Consider the following 18,654-nt stretch of genomic DNA (forward strand, 5'->3'; position numbering starts at 1 on the left):
ATCCTTCCTCCATTCACTGCCCACCCAGCTCTTTCTCTGAGGTGCCCCTCACAGGGGCAGTGGCTTTGCTCTCTCTTTGGCAAGTTCCTCTCTGAGTTATGCCCAGATGGCTGACATTAGTTTCCCTCTCTCCTCCCCCTGCCTCATGCCAGAATCAGCCCAGCACTCAGCCCCCAGGTCAGGAAAACCACAGCAAATCCTACCTCTTCCAAAATGAAGCTGCAAGACTCTCTACCAGAGCAGTCACACTCAATGAAGGTACCCAAGGTATCTGAGAGTGATGTAATTGAAACCAGATGGAGAGACCAGAAATCCCTTAATCCCAGTCACATACAGTGAAAGAGCTTACTTAGGACTGATTGAGAATATGCGGGGTAAGGAGGAGAGAAAGAGATCCTCAGAATTCGATTGCCCCCCGAATACAGGATGGAATCATCTAGATTTTTTTTTCTCCAGTTAAATTTGCATTTCATCCTACCACATTGCTATGGCTTCACTCTAGACATTTTCATTTGAGATCCAAGGCTTTTCTTCATGGGTTTTGAGCCACAGGTTCCTGTATGGTGAGGTAAGTGACATTTGCCAGCCCTGTCTAGGATGATTGGTAATGATCTCAGAAACCCAGTGCTCATGAAACAGATCTACCCTGTTAGGCTTGTTAAGATTTGTCATTTATTGCTTCCTTTTGACCTGAATGCCCTTTGGGGATCCCAGCCCTGACACAGACATTGGTCCAGTCTCACAATGTTAATCTGGACTACAAAACAAAACAGACCCCCAGGATTAACCCAATCAGAAATTTGTTGAGGTCAGAGTGCTCTCTTTCTCACAATCACTTCAAAAAGCATGGTTCTTGGAAAACCCACTATACCTAGAAAGTATATTTTCTCTCCCCTACTTTTATTTCCACTTTTAGGGGTAAGCTAGAACCAATGGAAGATGCCAGGTTTTCACATGTGAGCTGAAGGTCTCTCTTCTCATGAAAAGATTCAGACTCAATTCATTACTTAACTCATAGCCTTGCCAATAAGTACAAAAAAACTGGCCAATCAGCAGACATGTTAGTCCATTCTTCCACTGTTCCACTGCCTATATTTATTGGACAAGGAATTAGAGATGCAATACCCATTTTTTACTGTTGGACTATCAGATATAGCGATCCAAGTCTAGCAGACCAGCAGCTAATTTAAGGCTGCTTTAATAGTGAAAGGATAAAAAGTTCAGCTAATTCAGATCCACTAGACACCCCCCCACCCCCGAAATGAATCTGTGATTGAGGTCTCTCTGCCCACTGAATTCAGGTGGGTGGTCCATCAACCACAAGATTAAAGCCAGACTCACGCAGCTATCTTGAAGCACCCCTCACATGATTCCTTTCTCCCCGTGATCCAAAGCTCTGATCCTTTTCTATTTAGCCTCTGCTAAACTAAAGCACTCCGGTATCCCGAGCCCCACCCCACCCAACTGCTTCAGCCTCAGCCCCCTATCATGTGCTTGCTCTGGTTTCCTTGTCTTTGCTTAGATCCTCACCATGTAACCCACTCTAGATACTCTTGGGTGACCCTCTAGGTCCCCATTCTCCCAAACGTGCTTTTCGTCCGGTGAGGCAGGGGAAAACCTATCAATCATCTGGTTCTCCAAGCAGTTAGAGTGGCGTAGGGTGGGGAGGAGGGCATTTGAAAGAGCGAAGAGCAGATATTGTCTTAACTGTTCTGATATTGAACACTGCCATGGCTTTCAGGTAGATAGAGAGTTGAGACTTTTGAGTGCTGATGGCAACAAAAGGAAAGGGAGGGGCTGGAATTCTAGTTGCTTTCTTTCAGCGTGCAAGTGATCCTTAAACATATCACCCTCAAACCTCCCAATGTGCTGGCTTGTAAGAAGTGTTTTCCAAGACCAAATGTACCTCTTGTTCGGGGTAAGTGATGAAACGTGTACTTAACAGAGGAAGGGGTTGGTGGAATAGCTTGTATTATGCATGCTGTGGCTTCTCTCCCCCACCGTGCTAATGGCTTCGTCTCTAAAGTTTTCAGAATCAGGAAAATGATCAGGGATGCCAGTTTCTAAAGATGTGAAGGAGGACCCGGATGACTAGCCAATCCAAATGCAGGTTTACTGCCGTTCTCACCTTCAAACAGCTTTCTTGGGAGACTGGTCTGGGGAGTTCCTAACTCCTTCCTGGTACCACCCATGGGGCTTCCTCAGTGGAGGGGGGAAACATGGTTGGGTGTAGCGGCCTGGATGGACAGAAAGTTCATTGCATGTCTACTTCACACTGGCTGGCTTCAGACAAATCCCTTGAGTTTTGGTGAGGCTGAACAGGCTGGGGCTTTTGTTGGTAGAGAGTGGGGAGTCTCTTTTCATAGGCAGAGAGCCTCGCCAGGGTGGGAGGGGGTGTCATATTGGAGGAATAAATCAATTTCATTATTTAGGTCACTGCTGAGAAAGTCCCAGGCATCTCTAATTCCTAATGATGGAGCCTAGAACTGGTACATAAAAGACCAGAGATTGGAATAGAAGCAACATGATAGAGTGATGTGAGCCTGAGTATGGGAGCCACACAGCTATGAATACGATCGGAGAGATCCCTAATTCTACAACTTCAAGCTCTAAGACGTTTGCACAAGTTGCTTACATTGTCTGCTTTCCATTTCCTTAGCTTTAAAATGGAAAAAAAAAAACCCACTAATATTCTGGGAGTGATTTATGTGCTCAACAACCTAATGGGGTAGGTAACCCTACTATAACGATAGCCATAACATTGCCCTTTAAGTATAAGATCATTCATGTAAAAGTATCCAGTGTAGTGTCTGGCACATAATAGGTGCTCAAAAACTATTGGCTTATTCTCCCCCTACCCTGTCCCTTACTTAGGCCAAAATAGTTCTGTTCCCTGATGGAGACATCTTTAGGCCAAGAGGAATCTCTTTCCTGGACGTCTTCCCTGATAGTCTCCCCTTGGTTGATTTCCTGAGAGCTCGATTTTTTTTTTTTCCCTCTTGCAAACCCAGTACTTTACCTACTGGCATTTTTCTTGGTGCTCAGAGAGGAGACAAGAGACACAGGCAGGACATTTCTTGCCCTCACTGACCCTGAAAGAGAGGAGACTCAGTTCTTTTCAAGGGCTTCGTGACAGCAGCCTACCCCATAGGCCCTCTGGGAGAGCGTTAGGGGAAATGAGTCCTTCTCATGCTTGGGGTGCCCAGGGACGGGTTGGCAGTGCAGAAGGTGGTTTGCATCTTGGACAGGTTCCATGTCAGTCTATTAATTCCCTGGGTCCTTAGCTTGGTTGCTCAGACCGGAATTGGGCACCACAACCCTTAGCAAAGACTGGCGGGACAGCTTGAAAAGCCAAGGTCACCAGCTCCAGTCCAGGCCTGTACCAGAAGACCTGACTGATGTGTAGGGAAACTGCAGATGCTGTCTGTGGAGGACTAACTTTCTGCAAATATTTCTGCTGAGCTTCCTAGGCACCTCCTGGCCCCCAGTGTAACCAGTCAGCTTGATTAGAGTAGCAAGACAGGGACAGGAAAGAGGGGGTCCCCTTCTGGGGGCACGTGGGAAGGAGCACAGACATTGAGTCCAGCAGGTCGCCAAAGCTGGGTTAGTGTGATTTTGGCTGCCGCTCTCAAAAGTTTTGAAATGCAGGGTCTGAGCACATTTCTTCTATTTCCAACTCTGCCTCTTTTGTTAGGGTTACATACAGGGTTTTCCGAAAGCTGTTAGGGGCCCCCAAAGTGATCTTGAATGAGGCTGCCTTGGCCTCGACATCGGACACCATAGCACCCAACCACCATACAAAGCATAGAAACAGAAAGCAGGTCCCACAATGCTAAAGTGTCTCTTCTCTGTATAGTTTATGTAGTCTACAGAGAAAATGTATGGTCACATGAATTTATGCTCATATCTCTAAAAACATACCTACTCTGGGCCTTTAAAACCATACTTGGCCTGACACTTTCATTAATCCAAAAAGACTTCACTGAAACACATGATGGGGAAGCTTTCCTGTCCATCCGGCCACATCTGATGATCCCATGTGATAAGCCATGTTCAGTGCAAGAACCCCGGCAGACTCCGTCTCATTGATGTTTCTTCTGACTGCCCACCTCCCCACTGCAGCGACATTCTCATGTGTATACATACATGCATTCATGGAACTAAAAATAAACAGCTGCTGATGGGCTGCCAGAGGGTGTCCTCCGTGCGGAGCAGCCGTCCTCTGTCTCCCTTTTGTAGGCAAAGCTTAAGTCACAGACAGGAGTTGAGCATACAGGACGGGCTTAAGCTTAAACCAAAATCTCTAAGATCACACTGATTAAAGGTCAGCCCCATGACCACTCTCTCCCAGGCCTTGTGCCCCAAATCCTAGCGGTAACCTCTGGAAAATTGTTTATTGGCATAAGGAAAATCATTGACAGGGAACGTTGATAAAGGAGATGGACCGGGCATGAGGGCACGATGTAAATAGCTCTCTGCTTTCCGGTTTTCCCACTTCTCGAGGCAGAAGTTATGTGAGGTGGATCTGGGATGCTGTGTATGTTTGGGGAGGGTGATCTGTGTATGTGATTTTGTTCAAACCTTCCAATCTGCAAGAATTCTTCCCACCTCCATCACATCCCCAATCAATAAACCCTCTGTCATGCTGAGATGTGGCATGTCTTCTGCTGAAAATCTCAGATTCAGATACAACACACACTGAGACAGACAGACAGACACACACACACACACACACACTTCGTCACTCTCATGAAACAAGCTCCTTTCAAACTGGTTTTAAAATAGCACTAATCCATTCAGCTCATTTTTCAGGGGCATTATTTTAAGAAGAAAAATAGAAGATCGCCTGGTCTGTGAGAGGTAGAAAGGGTAAAGTGTCACCTAGTCTTAAAAAGTCCTGATAATGTCGCTAGAGACTAAGCCTTTGCAGTCTTTGTTCAATTTTCTCCTTCTACCTTTCAACAAAAGTTGTTTATTCGCTAATACCCTGCCATCTGGGCATTTATAGAGGTGGGTTTCCTTTCCGGGTGGTGGCGCGAGGGCAAAGCTGCAGCAGCAAGCCCTCCCTGTCCGTCGTCTCTCCGTCCGCTCTCCGCTCCCCGCGCCCTGCCTGAGGCACTGACTGGAGGCCGGTGGATTTGTGAATCAGCTTTCCCCTCCCCCACACAGGGGAGCCCCTAAACGCTGCTGGCCATTTGCAAAAGGCTGTGTGTATGTGTGTGTTTAATTGCACGTTTATTTTTTCCTGCTCTGGGAGTCTGTCTGTCTGTAACTTGGATGGTTGCTCTCTGGGAAGCTGTAGCTGTCTGATTCCGTGGGCGACCGAGCAGGATGCGTGGGCGCAGGAAACAGAAGAGGGAAAAGAAGGAGGGAGGGAGAAAAAGGGAGCAGGAGAGAGAGCGGGAGCCTTAGAATCTGTTACTTGCGTCACTCGAGGAGCCGGGGCTATCTGACCGACAAACACAGAATTAATCCGAGTTATAGCCATAGCTGTCTCCGCTACAGCGGCCAGCTGCGAAAGGGCGGGGAAAGGACGCTCGCTCCGCGTCTGTGCCGAGCCGAGTTTGCGCCGGGCGTTTGGGGAGGGGGCTGTCCTGCTGGGCAAACCCTCGGGGCCCCGCACGCCTGGTGCACACCAGGCTGCAGCCTCCTCTGCAGCTGCCCAGCCCAAGCCTCGGGTGGCGCCCGCCTCGCTTGCTCAGTGGCTGCGCCGAACACAAAGCGCTGTCTCCGAGCAGAAGCCTCTTCTCGGCTGAACCAGACCCACCAAAGAGGAGAATCTGCACGTGACGTCAGTAGCTGATGACTGACGCAGACTGGCAAAGGAGACTCAAGGCGGCTGCTCCGCGCTGCCTTCATGAGTCTATTTTCTCCAACCCCTTCGTAGTGAATTACTAGAACGCAACACACATACATACATACATACACACACACAAACACACACACACGCACACACATACACACACACACACACGCAGCCTTCAAAATATACATTTCCAAAGGCGGTGTGTTGCAAACACAGCGCGATTTTGCAAAGCATGGGTGGGAAATGTGGGAAGGGTATGGAGGAATTTTTATTTTCCTTCCTCATTTGGGAATCTCCAGCGTGGACAGCGTTAGACCCTAGAGCTTTCTTGGGACGCTCCTCTGGGGAAGGGGCCTAAGCACCTCCCCCCCTTTTCCCCAGCATGTAGGGAATCTGGTCAATGGAGACATGCAGCTCTAAAAGAATACATCCACTCCAAAGCCTTCTGCTCAGGGAGACAGCGAGGAGCTTGCAACAGGCAGAGGCAGATGGGAGTTAATGGGAGGGAGGGAGAATATAAGCAATATTTGAGTATTTTTCTGCTTTGAAAAACATCATCTGCAGTAATGCAAGTGAGTGTGCTGAGGAGGGGAGGGGGCGCTTAATGCACATTTAATGTTTTGGACGTAACGTTCCAGCGAAATGCCTTTGTGTGTGGAGGTTTTTTCAGTACTTGCTAAAAATAGCATCAGTGTTTGATCGTGTTCCAGAAATAGACCGAGGGCTGCACTGGGATAAAAAGCCAGCGCGGGTGGAAGAAAACCTGGACATCACCGCATTCCCCCCCCCCGCCCCCAACTATGTCTGGAAATTAATTGTTGGATTTTTCCTCTCCTCTCTCCTGTCTCCCTCTCTCTCTCCACTTTCTCTTCCCTCCCCCTATGTTTCTCTTTCTCTCTCTTAAGGAGTTCCCGTTTGGGTAAGTAATATTATGTCATGTGCATGCCGCAGACCGTGAGTATTAGCTGAGGCTGACTTTGTGCTTGCTCTGGGGTTCTTTTCTGGCTGCCTTTCACCCCTTTCTAAAGAGAAGGGTGGGACTGAGTAGGGGGTGAGGGGTATAGCTGTGTTTGTGCATAATGAATTTTGGGCTGCATGAAAAGGAACTGAAAGGGGAAATTCTTGCTGAGCCGGGAATCACCCCGACCAATCTCTGAATCAATAGCTGCAACTCTCTCTCTCTTTATGGGTCGGCGCTGTTGAGCCCAGTTCTCTCGACTGCCCCCCTCCCCTCCCCATTTTCTCTGTCTTAAAGGGTGTCCAGATACGACTTAATGGGCCATCTCTCTGCGAGATTAATGGAGACGATACGATATAGATTAAAATTGCATGGATGGGGCTGGGAGATAAAGAGAAGGAAAAATCCCTATTCCTTTGACAAACTTCCCTGCTCGCTCCGGTCCGGGAGCCCAAGGACCGCGACCCTGGCTGATCCCGGCTGGCCCAGGGTGCGGTAGCTGTCCATAGAAGGCAGGTGCTGAAAAATTCCTAGGTCCTCGGCGAGTTCAGCTCCGAGCGCCAGGGGGCGGGGTTGGCGCCAGCTGCGGACAGCCCCGCCCTGAATGCAGAAGAGGGATACGGAGAGGAGAGGGTTAAGGATGTTCAAAGGGGATAGTCGTGACTTCGGCGAGAGCTTTGGGGGAAAAGGAGGGGTGAGTGGGAAGGAAAGGAAAAAAAATTTAAAGGAGGGGGAGCAAAGTGTTAGATTCGAGGATGAGCCAAGGCCCAGCGCTCCAGGAACCGCAAGCCGGTGGTTCACCGGCTTTCTCCGCAGAGGCCAGGCACTATCTGGGTCTCCATTCCCAGGCGCCCGCACCTTCCCGCCAGTGGGTTTGAAAGATTTCTCTCCAGTGATGGTTACTTTCAAAATAAGAGGCTATAGGTTGCTGTATTCGGACCCTCGTAGCTGCCACTTCATGCCCCCACGTTCCCACATTCTGCAGTTCCCGGGAGGTGTGTAAGGATGTGTCTGTGCGTTATGGCATTTTTCTTACTATTCCCCCTCCTTCGCGTCCTAGTCATAGGAGCCCCAAATGAGTTGGTGGAACGAATGAATTAGAAGCCAAAACACAGGAGTTGCTGGTGCGATGCGCAGAAAATCCAGGCTTGGGAACATCGCACGGCGCCGTAAAGCCACAAGCCAAAGGGTTTCTGAAAACCGGCTCTAAAGGAAACTGGGGAGGGGGGGGTTCTTCTCCAAGTTCCCAAATGTTATTGGAGAGCCCATCAACTCCCTGGGGTTATGGGTCTGACCCAGAGTGAGACTCGCTGCAGTCAGCTCCTGATACTTTGGCCAAACCTGTAGCCAGACAGGTGATGAGGGAGGAAGGTTATCAGAGGCCAGAGGGGGGGATGAACATCACGCGCGCACACAAAGACATTCATGCTGATTAACTCCTCGGGGAGAAATAATAAAAATGCACCCTCAAATTGGCCCAGAAGTGTGGGCTGTAGACAGTGGGAGGGGGGGAATGAGGCAGTCTTGTAGAGCTGCAGTAAGCTTGTGCACATGCAGGGATATTTTCTATATACCTGTAATAGTAACTAAAAAAAAAAAAAAGGACGGTGAGGTGAGTATCTGCGGGGGGTAGCCTTCAAGCGAAAGAGGAGAGCCCAGTACTCTCTGCTCCTTCTGCCCCATCCTAGTCCGCTAACAGCCTATGGCTTTAGTGACCTGACCCCGCACTCAGGGCACCCGAGGCGCAGTCCTGAGGTGCGGGGTGGGGATTGAGTTATTTTTACTTCAGAAGCAGTCCCTCTTTGGGTAGATTCCCTGGCTGAGACTGAGTATTCGTCAACTCATAATAGTAACAAGGACTGTTACTGATGTTGCGGAGAATAACACAAGTAACTGCAACCCACACTTTGTCTTGACAATTCAGCTCAAACCAAAGCTGCTCGCAGCCTCTCGGTCCACCCCTCGGCCTCCTCGTCATTCACCCGGACCCACTCATTCCCTTTCCCAAGCCTCGCCCCTCTCAGCCCCACAAGTTGCGTGGTTGTGTTTACAAATTGTGCCACATTTGCAAAGGCAAGAGCTGGGGGGCGGGGTGTTGGAGGGATGGCAGCGCAATAACACATTTGCAACACGTGGAGTGGTGGGAAGGGGGGTCCAAGGGTCATTAAGGGGGAAGGGAGGACGCCCCTTGTTCTCACTGCCCCCCGTCCCCCCTCCTCATAGCTTGGCACAAAGCACAAGTTTACCCTCGAACTGGATCCTATTAAATAATTCAATGGTAGCGGTGTAATTTTGGTTGGAACCAGCACGGATTCCCAAGTCGTGACTGCAAAAAGTGAGTAATGCGCGCTGGCTGCGTCATGGCTCTAGTCACAGTTCATTCCGAACTGAGAAGGAATCGTGACTTCGCCTGGAGACGTCCCCTACAAGGGAGACGGCGGGGCGGGGGGGGGCAAGCCACTGGGGACGGAGGTGGGGGGAAAAGACCTATCCAATGAAAACCGCGGCCAGGGGGACTTTTGAACTCCGCCGCTCGCTGTCTGGCCCTCCCCTCTCGGTCCGGTGCACCTCTCTCCGCCCCCTCCCGGCCGGCGCGCTCGCTCGCTCTCCCGCTACCCGACGAGTCCTCAACAAGTTGGAGGAAGGCAGGAACGCAGGGGTTAAGCTCGGAAAGCCGCAATTACCAAGATCGTGACCCTCCCACACAGTACAGTAACTTATATACTTACCTGGAAGAGCCTGCTTTGCCGCTGGGCCAACACCCGTGGGGGGCGGGGAAGGGCGGGAGGGAGCGGGCCGGTTGGAGAGGGCTCCTTCAAGCTGGCTGCAGTGTGGACCGGACCGGCGCGCTCCAGGGCCTTCGGGACCCAGGTAAGGAGAAGGGGCTTGGTGCACAGGTCGGCCGGCGGTCGGTAGGCTCAACGGTCGGCTGAGTAGAACTTTTTTTCCCCAGTGGCCCGCGCCGCAGCGGCGGCGGTCGCGGACTGTGGAGCCCCCTCTGGCACGGCGGACGCGCCGACGCTCGGAGGGTGTGTGCGTGCGTCTGTCGGTCGCCGAGCTGAGGGGATGCCGTGGGAGGGTGGGTGGGTAATAGAGCTGCCGGAGGGTGATGGGTGCGCGGAGGGGATGGGCTGACAGAGACTTGGAGACAGTCTAGATATGTTTTCTCTGGGCAAGCTGAACAAGAGTGTGCGTGTGCGCCCGCGCCCGCCAGCACGTCGATTCCAGGGTGGCAAAGAACAAATATGGCAACTTTCCCCACCCCCCACCCCCCCGGCCCAAGTTCTTGCAATGTTTGCAGCATCCTTCTTAGACTGAATTTTTCCCCACCGGGGGCTACCGTTAGGGAGGGAGGTGGTCCGAACGTTCCTTTGCTCAAACCCTTCTCGGACGATGGAGCGGGGGGAGGGGTGAGGGGAGGAAGACAGGAGAGGGGAAGGGTGGCGCTGCACTGGGAAGAAGGGCAACCCCTCAAAGTTTGGATACATTGGATGGCGGAGGGGGCCTAAAGGGAGAGAGGGAAGAGGGAAGGAGGGATAACATAGGAAAGAGATCTCCCTCCTCCTTCCACCCTAGTCTCCCTTCCCCTCCCCTCTGCTTCTTCCTGCAGAGGCTGGAATCTCCCGACGTTGTGGGAGCCGGCGGTCAGTGAGGGGCTCGCCTCTTGTTTTTCCCCTCAATATTCTGCAGAATGGGTAGGGAGTGGGGGGGGGCGGCTGCAGCAATTAAAGGGCACACGGGGCAAGTGGGCCACGCACAACATCTAGACGGGTTTGGGGGAGGCTACGGGGGGAGGAGCTTCACCGTTCCTATTGAGCATTCAGAACTTTTGGGGGTGGGATTGAGACATCCTCATTTTGCTAGAAATAGGCTGCTAGCGTGCAGTTTGGGTATATTTTATGTTCATCTTGGCCTGTCATTTTACGTCTGAATGTTCTGGCTTCGGTCGTGTTGGGAGAGGTCGCTCTCTTGAACCCCCCCTCCCCCTTGCCCAATATCTCACGCCCTCCCCCTCACCTGGGCTGGAATGGGGGCAGGGGGCTTGGCCGGATTTTTTGCAACAACAATATTTTAACGTGTTCCAGTCTGGGTTTTGTTAAATAATTAGAAATGGAAATATTTTTTCCTCCCTCCCCTTTCTGGGGAAAAAAAAAAAGGAAATGTGAGCTCTCTCCTGATTGGTGGGTGACGATTTTAGTCCGCACCAATGAGCTGGCGGCCTCGTCTGTATTTATTTAGTGCTCTGGGGGAGTTTTTCTCTTTACGCAGCGCCTGTAGTCACGGCTGGAACCTCTGTTGGGGGACTAGGAGGGACAAGAGGGGGTTCAGGGAGAATCCGAACTGTACCTGTTCAGAGATCCGCGACCTTGCAGCCGGGGCTGGCGGAACCCTGATAGGGGAAAGAGTGTGATAGGACAGATAGGCGGGGAGGCTCGGGGTGCTGGGGTACGGGAGAGGGGTGGAGGCTGGGCGCCGGGATCCCTGGTCCCCCTCCGCGCTCCTCCTCTCGCTTTCCACACACCTAGCTCGAGGCTGTGCGGACTGCGTTGGGGGATCGCGGACGGTGTGGAGAAATGGAGGGATGGTCGGGGGGCTCCGGGAGGGGCGAGAACGGGGCGGGCGGCGCTCGGGGTGGAAGGCTGAGCCGCGTTGGAGCGCGCTGGGGAGACCCAGCCTGCTCGGCTCCGGGGTTCGGAGACATCCTGGGCTGAAGGCGGCGGCGGCGGACTGAAGAAGCCAGCAGACTCTGCCCTTCGCGAATCTTTTTGCGGTCTGGGCTTGCTGTACATAACTCAATAGCCGGAAGCCCTTACCCCAAAAAGCATTCGCGGAGGGCGCACTCGTCGAGAAGACTGCAGCCACCAGCGATCGCCGAAGTCCGCACCTTCCCGAAGCGGCTCGGTCCGAGCCTTTCCCAGCCCTCTCCCCGTTTTCCACGGAAGAATCAATCCTTTCCCTCCCGTCCTTCCCGCGCTCCCTGAGGCTTTGGTCGCCCGCCTGTCCTCCGCGAAGGTCCCCTACCCCCAACTTTTTAGTCGACTTTGTATCACAGGGGGAATCGGAGCAGGCGGTGTGCGTGTATTTTCGGAGAAGTCGGAAGGAGCTAAAATACAATAAAAGTTTACACAAGTTGTGTCTTCCCCCAAAGGCCGCCCACACCCCGAATAACCCCATTCACCCACTGCAAAAAAAGGATCTGGTCTTAGGGCCAAGTCGGCACCTGGAATATGAATCAGTTGAGGACATTTTCTGGTCATTTTTTGACCCTAACGATCCAACTCTGCAATATAGGGGTGGGGAAGCCCTTGAGAGAGGGGCGGAGAGCCCTCAGTATCCCTGTCCTAGTGGGGAACGGGGAGGTGAGGCGAGCCGCGGTGAACTGGGCAGCTCCGAAAAAGAGGGAAAACACGCAGGCACCGCCCGCTCCCCGGAGTCCCTTCTTCCCCCACACCTGCTTCCAACCCAATCTGAGGCGTTTTGCAGCCTCGGGTACCCCCATCTCGCCTTTTTCAAAACTAAGTAGCACAGTAGGGGGTAAAACAGGTGAAAACTGGGGAAACCCTCGCAGAGAAGGAGGTTTTGAGAGGTGTGGTTGCACCCGACTCAGAAGCTTAGCAGTAGCTGCAGCAGCCCAGTCCTGGCCTCTCTAGGTGCCCCGTCCTGGGGAGGGAAGCAGAGCTGCAGGATTGGGGATCGTCTGTGGGTCCCGCTCCTCTCCTCCCCTTCCACTCTTTGCAGTCGTGACCATTTCTGTTACAAGTGGCACAAATCAGGCCTTCACCATGCTCTGTGCCCCCGTGCCCTTCGTCAGCTAGAAACACTGCTAGACGCCCTTAGGGGCTGGACCAGAAGGACACACAAACACACGGGAGCCCACAGGGATGGACACGGATAGAGGATGAGTCTAGGGATATGAGAGTCCAAGACCCGAGGGCTGCGAAGCTTTGCATTTTCGGGGAGGGCCTGAATTCCCCCCGCACCCCAACCACCGTTCTTCCAGCAAACTAAGTGCCCGCCCTCGTTCCCCTCTCCGTTAGCTGAGCACCCAGATTCTACCCTCTCCCGAATAAGGAAAAGGGCTCCGAAGTCCGAGAGTGCTGGACCGAGTCAATCTTTTCTAGTTCAGCCTGCGAGAAGGCTCCGAAGGCGAGGACTCCAAGCTCCAGGGATAAATCAGAGACCCTCTCCCCAGATAAAGGAAATTTTCCCTCCCCAGTTGCGTTTTCTGAAAGAGTAAAAGGGTCCCTAAGATCTGCAAAGGAGACGGAACCAAAGCAAAAGCTCTGGGGGGGTTTCCTCCCTGCCTCTCACCTGGGGCCGTCTGTGGAGCGATAGCTTCGCGGAGGGAGAGGCGTTAAGAGCCAGGCTAGATTAAAAATAGCTTCACCCCGTGTCCCTTCAGCTCCTCTTTTGTTTTTTGCTTCTTACATCCCCCTTCTCTCCCCGGCCAGAGAGCCCTCCTCTCTCCAAAAGCCGGAACCTCCACCAGATTTTGGAGAGAGGTGACCTAAGCGAAGTGAACTTGCACGAAATGGTTGAGCATCCTGAGTGCAGGCGGCTCGAGGTTACTGCGCCCCTGGTCCCCTCACTCCTCCCACGAGGTTAGGTGTGGGGCTGGGGCTCCAGAGCCCAGGAGTACCCGGCCGAAGCCGGCGTCGTGCGCGCCCGAGCGAGTCCTCGCCTCGCCTCGCCTTGCCTCGCCTCGCCTCGCCTCGCCTCAGCCAGACAACTGTTGCTGCTTTGAAGCTACTGCTGCTGCAGCACAGCTGCTGGGGCGACCGCACGCCGGGGCAGGGGGCGCTCACTTCTGATCCTGGCCGGGGGGCTTGCTCAGAGGGGTGTCTTATTCCGGGTGGGATCAGAGGAAAGCCCCCCTCCCCTTTTCCTTCACCATCAGTGAAAATTGGTGGCTTTTTGTGCATCTTTCCTTCCCTCAGGGCAGTTGCGTCAGCCTGAGGCCAGTGGGAGTTGGTCTCCCCCTTTCTCCCCACTTTCCCTTTGCTGAGGAAGGAGGGCAAAGGGGGGGGGGAATTTCTTTGAACCCTCAAACTGCTAACGCACACACCTTTTGAAAAATGCCACATCACTCAGCAAGCCAGGGGCCTGATGGAAACTTCCAGGCACTTGTGTCTGATGCAAACACTAGAGCCCCTAAATTAGGGAGGGAGGTAGCAGCTCGAGACCCTTCCTTACCCCAGTGTGCTTCTCCGTGGGGAGTGGGACGTGTCCACCGGGTCACTGGGGATACTTGGTCCCTTGAGCCCATCAACTAACTTAGCTTTTGACTGTGTTAGAAAATCAAGACCAGGGCTGGTCTCTAGAGCTGAGGAAGGGGTGAAGGCACACAGAGCCCCCTCCCTACTACCTGCCCCCTAGTGGCTGGGTCTGGGTGGGGGGTTCTGCATGCTCTCACCCTCAGGCTCACTTTTGGCTGCTCTGCGCCTGTGCTGCTTCCCCTCTACCTCTCCTCTACCTGTGGCTAGAGCCAGGTTTCCTTCTCCTGTCTGGCTCTTTCACCCCTTCTAGCCTCTTTCCAAGACCTTTGGTTGCTTCGAATCCCTGCCTTAGCTACCTTAGGCTGGAGGCAAAGGAAGGAATTGAGTCAAAGGCACTGGGCACACTTGCTGCAATCTCAGACCAGGACCCTCTTCTCTGTCTCAGGAATTCTCGAATGGGGGGGCTGTGCAGGCATCTCTGAAAATCTCTCCTCTTGCTTCGGCTCCCCTGCCTTGTAGCTCTTGGCCCAGGGCACCCCTCTTCTGCCCTGTCCCTTCCCTGTAGCCTCCCTACTCTGTGATTTCCTGCAAAATGTCCCAGCCCCCAGACTCTCCCATTCTCCTTCAGAGCCAGCAAAGTAACTTTGCCCATCTTTGGCCCTTTCAGGTGGTCAAACCTGTCTTGACACCCGGAGGTCTGCATGAGGGGTGGCCACTGAAGGAAGGGGTCTCAGAGGCCACAGGAGCTGAAGAGTCTGGACAGATGATCTCTGGAGTCCCAGGTGAGTGCAAAGATACCTTGGCCCATGGCCCCTTGGCCTGGGCAGTGCGAGTACACTCCCCCCTTGGTGATGAGACACAGGGAAGCCAGAGATCCGGTGCTTGGGGGCGGTCCTCGATGGCTTAGCCTTTGGCAAAGACAGACATCCATCATACAGGTGATAAGGAGGGACACAGGACACCACGAGGCAGGCCTCTTTCCTGTCTTATCCCCTAGCAGGACTCGAGCCTGGGTGTTTGGAAGCTCCCAAGCCCCCGGTACCGAGGGGTGCAGGCCTCCTCAGTGAGGCCCACAGTTGCCTCTCTGCCTCCACGACCTGGGCTCTGTCAGGCCTCTCAGGGGCCCGGGAGAGGTGTCGAGTTGAAGGGTCATTTGCCGCTGAGCTTGGTTTCTCTGAGGAAGCCAAAACGTTGAATTATGTCTCCTTAACTGGGGTCCATCATACGGAAGACAGGAAGAGTTTTAGGTTACTGATTTTTTTTTTGAGGGGTAAGGCATTAAACGCTGAGTACATTTACTTTTCCTATTAACCAGCAAACTCCTTGGCTCCAGAGTTTTTGTTTAGATTCATTTCTGAGCTTGAGAGTCATACTGTGATTCTTATTGGGGAATTCAGTTCAAAGCTAGACAGAGAATTTTGAAACCCCAGCACTGTTAGATTTGTGAAGTAGGGAGAAAGCGAGCTACCTGACTTATCCTTGGCTGTTATGTGAGCAAAATGCAGGAAGCTGCCAGAAATCTTAGATGAAAACTTGAGGCTCATGGTAGAACAGAAGCACATTCCGTGGAAGACCTTCAGATCGTTGTACAACAGATCTATTAACTGTATTAATTAAATGACTGCTACATAGATTTTGTGAAATGTTTACATTTTGAGAATGGAATTTAATAATAAGTTAATTGACTGGAATCCCACAATTTAAAGTGAGGGTGAGGTCTTCAAATCATTAGCTGAACCCAACTTCTTTTAAATCCCCCTTTCGAATATAAGGACCTGAAGTTTACAGCATCTGTCGTAGAGCGATAGGGCTGTTGTCCATTCCAAGAGGTTAACATCTCCCCGTTTAATTGATATTTCAATTGCCTTATAGAGAAATCTAAGAAAATAATATGCGGGGGGTGGGATTTTCTTGCCTGGAAGGTAACCTTTTCTAATCACATTTGAAAAAGCTATCGATGAGTTAAACCTCAAACTTAGATATAATATGTAGCAGGCAAAAGCTGGAAAGAACTATAGCTATACAGACCAATACCTTTATTTTATAAATCAAGAAACAGGTTCAGAGAGGTTAAGTGATTTTACCAAGGTCACACAGCTGGGGCTCTAACACAGGTTGTTTATTGTCCACTCTCGGTTCTTCCTTTCTCGCTAAATAATTCCTAGCACTACCAAGTAATACCGATAATCCATAAACACAAATTGTAACAGATTCCCTTCCCAAATGACTCGCATTTAGGAGGCCAGGGTTCAAAGAAGAGTTTACCTAAAGTTTCTTCTGCTAGCAGTTAGCATTCTGGGGGCATCACTGGGTTAGGCATGGCTCTCCTCTCTCACCTGTGACATGTTCTAGACCCCAGTGCCTCCATGTTGGCCTCGATCTGCTTAGGAAGTCACCAGCACAAGAAATTTGCTGTGTCACAGAATCTGAGTACTGGTCTCTTCTACACTCTCTCCTAGCGTGAAACAGCTCCATGAGGCCTAAGCCTCTCTCCCTTATTTCTTTCCTAGGGGTGGCAGTTTGAGTTTCATCTGTCTTGCCTACTGGGCTTGACTGTGAGCTGTTAGGAGGGTAGTAAGGCCCAGTGGAATTCTCCCAGGGTCTCCTAATCACTCTACAAGCGAGGAAGGTCCGCAAAAGGAGCTTTCAAACCAAGCAGGGATTCATTTGATCCTTGTCCCTCAGATATCTTTTAGAATGCTGCAAGTCATCTGCTCTTAGGACAGTGGCTTGGCCTGGTCAGTTTTAAGCTGAAGATTTACTGCCCACCCCTAGATCTAACTCCACTATTTCAGCTTTACATATTTCCATCAATGACAGCCATTTTGATGCCATTATTAATCATGTCTTCAGCACATAGGAATAGTAGCCATGCTGGGTGTGCTACCACCAATTAATTATTCTGAGAGCCTTTTTTTTTTCATAGACTCTCCCTGCTGTTTGCTCCCCCACTTCTCTTTCCAGATGTGCACTTACTGGCAACTTCTAACTAGGAAATAGGATCCATTTCTCAGCTTAGAAAGAAACAGATTGGGAGGAAGAAAAATGGAATGAAAGATACAATTAGGTTAAAAAGCAAAACAAGGGGATTGACAAATGGTGAAAAGTGTTAAAAGAGCTAGTTCTATCTGGTCCTGACTACTTAGGTTCATGACCCTGAAAAAGCAACTATATCCTTCCTAGACTTCTCTTCTCCATCTATAAAATTAGGTGCTTTAGAACTCAGACCCCTTCTGTTCATTCATTTATTCAACAAATGTTGAATGTTTATTGAGTCCTTACTATGTATCAGGCCTTACCTTAGGCGTCAGAGATGTAAATAAATTATTCTCCCTTTGATAACCTAATGAAGTTATGGACCTACTCCCAGAAAACATGACAAAACATAACAAGAAAAGGAAAGAGAAAAAAGAAAAACACAGATATTTTACATATAGTTTCAAGGAGCTCATGACCTCCCTAAGCTCCATGGGCCCCCAATTAAACATTTTTCATCTAGTTAGTCTCGAAGTCCTATATTTTACAATATTAAGGTTTGCAGCTTAGGCTGCATCATCAAATCTTGATTTGTAGCTGTCCTTTTTTTCCCTAGCAGCACTCTGTTGTGTTTTTTTTTTTAATAAATAAATAAATTAATTTATTTTTGGCTGTGTTGGGTCTTCGTTTCTGTGCGAGGGCTTTCTCTAGTTGTGGCAAGTGGGGGCCACTCTTCATCGCGGTGCGCGGGCCTCTCACTGTCGAGGCCTCTCTTGCTGCAGAGCACAGGCTCCAGACGCGCAGGCTCAGTAGTTGTGGCTCACGGGCCCTGCCGCTCCGCGGCATGTGGGATCCTCCCGGACCAGGGCTCAAACCCGTGTCCCCTGCGTCGGCAGGCGGACTCCCCACCACTGCGCCACCAGGGAAGCCCACTCTGTTGTACTTTTAATCGTGATTTTTGGTCCCCCTTTTTCGTAGAACAAATATTTGGAATTTAGTTAACACTGCAAAGGGCTGAACAGAAAATCTATAACCGAAAGGCAAAGCAGGCATGGAGCTGAGGGACAGAAGCAGATGAGAAGTTTTAATGACTGAACCTAGCCCGGTCCTGCAGAATTTTGAAGTGACAATCCATCTTATAGGCTAAATGTTCTTGGCAAAGTCTGGTGATTTGGTGGAGGGAACAGAGGTTGGTGTTGGAGCTAGACAGTGTAACGTCCCAACATCAGGGCTCATAGCAAAGATGGATTTTCTCTGGTGCTTTTGACCACCAAGGAAAATCAGAACTACACAGGACAGGGATTCCTTGAGAAGGAAAGGAACTGTCCATTTGTTGGATTATTAGGTTGGTAGACTGGCCCCATTGGGTTGGCCCTGTTGGGTTGGTAGATTGCTTCTGTGTCGCATAGCCAGGGGCTTTATGGCAGGCAGTTATGCTGAGGTCTTCAGTAAAGGAGAAATTGGAAGTCTTTAAGACTCAAAGTGGACATGGAGAGGTCAGCGTGCAAAGGTTTTGCCCTCGTTTCGAGTCTTCCAAACTCTCTTTCTCCCCTGCCCTTAGTTCCCTCAAAATTCGTCCTTGCAATGAGGAAGATCTGACCTTTTTCATTTAGGGTAAAGGGTGTTGTTATGGACTTTAGTGCTGATTAGGTACTGAGGCAAACTTTACTTTCAGGGACAGCTAGATGCTCTTACTC

At 51.1% G+C, this 18,654-nt stretch overlaps 2 long non-coding RNA genes across 2 annotated transcripts in view; both read left to right on the plus strand.

The window, feature by feature from the left end:
- The first annotated feature begins 490 nt into the window (after positions 1–490).
- Positions 491–2,602, plus strand: LOC141279278 (uncharacterized). Its single transcript, XR_012333250.1, has 4 exons — positions 491–568; positions 1,824–1,918; positions 2,027–2,110; positions 2,433–2,602. It is a non-coding gene; the product is annotated as an uncharacterized lncRNA (long non-coding RNA).
- A 6,669-nt stretch (positions 2,603–9,271) lies between these two features.
- LOC117313140 (uncharacterized) overlaps positions 9,272–18,654 on the plus strand; it is a 49,692-nt gene continuing 40,309 nt past the window's right edge. The window contains exons 1-2 of the long non-coding RNA XR_004527603.2: positions 9,272–9,635; positions 14,649–14,763. This is a non-coding gene — a long non-coding RNA (uncharacterized lncRNA). The remainder of the gene's footprint in view (positions 9,636–14,648; positions 14,764–18,654) is intronic.

The sequence above is a fragment of the Tursiops truncatus genome, chromosome 8, assembly GCF_011762595.2.
Source record: "Tursiops truncatus isolate mTurTru1 chromosome 8, mTurTru1.mat.Y, whole genome shotgun sequence".
In the NCBI taxonomy this organism is placed as follows: Eukaryota; Metazoa; Chordata; class Mammalia; order Artiodactyla; family Delphinidae; genus Tursiops; species Tursiops truncatus.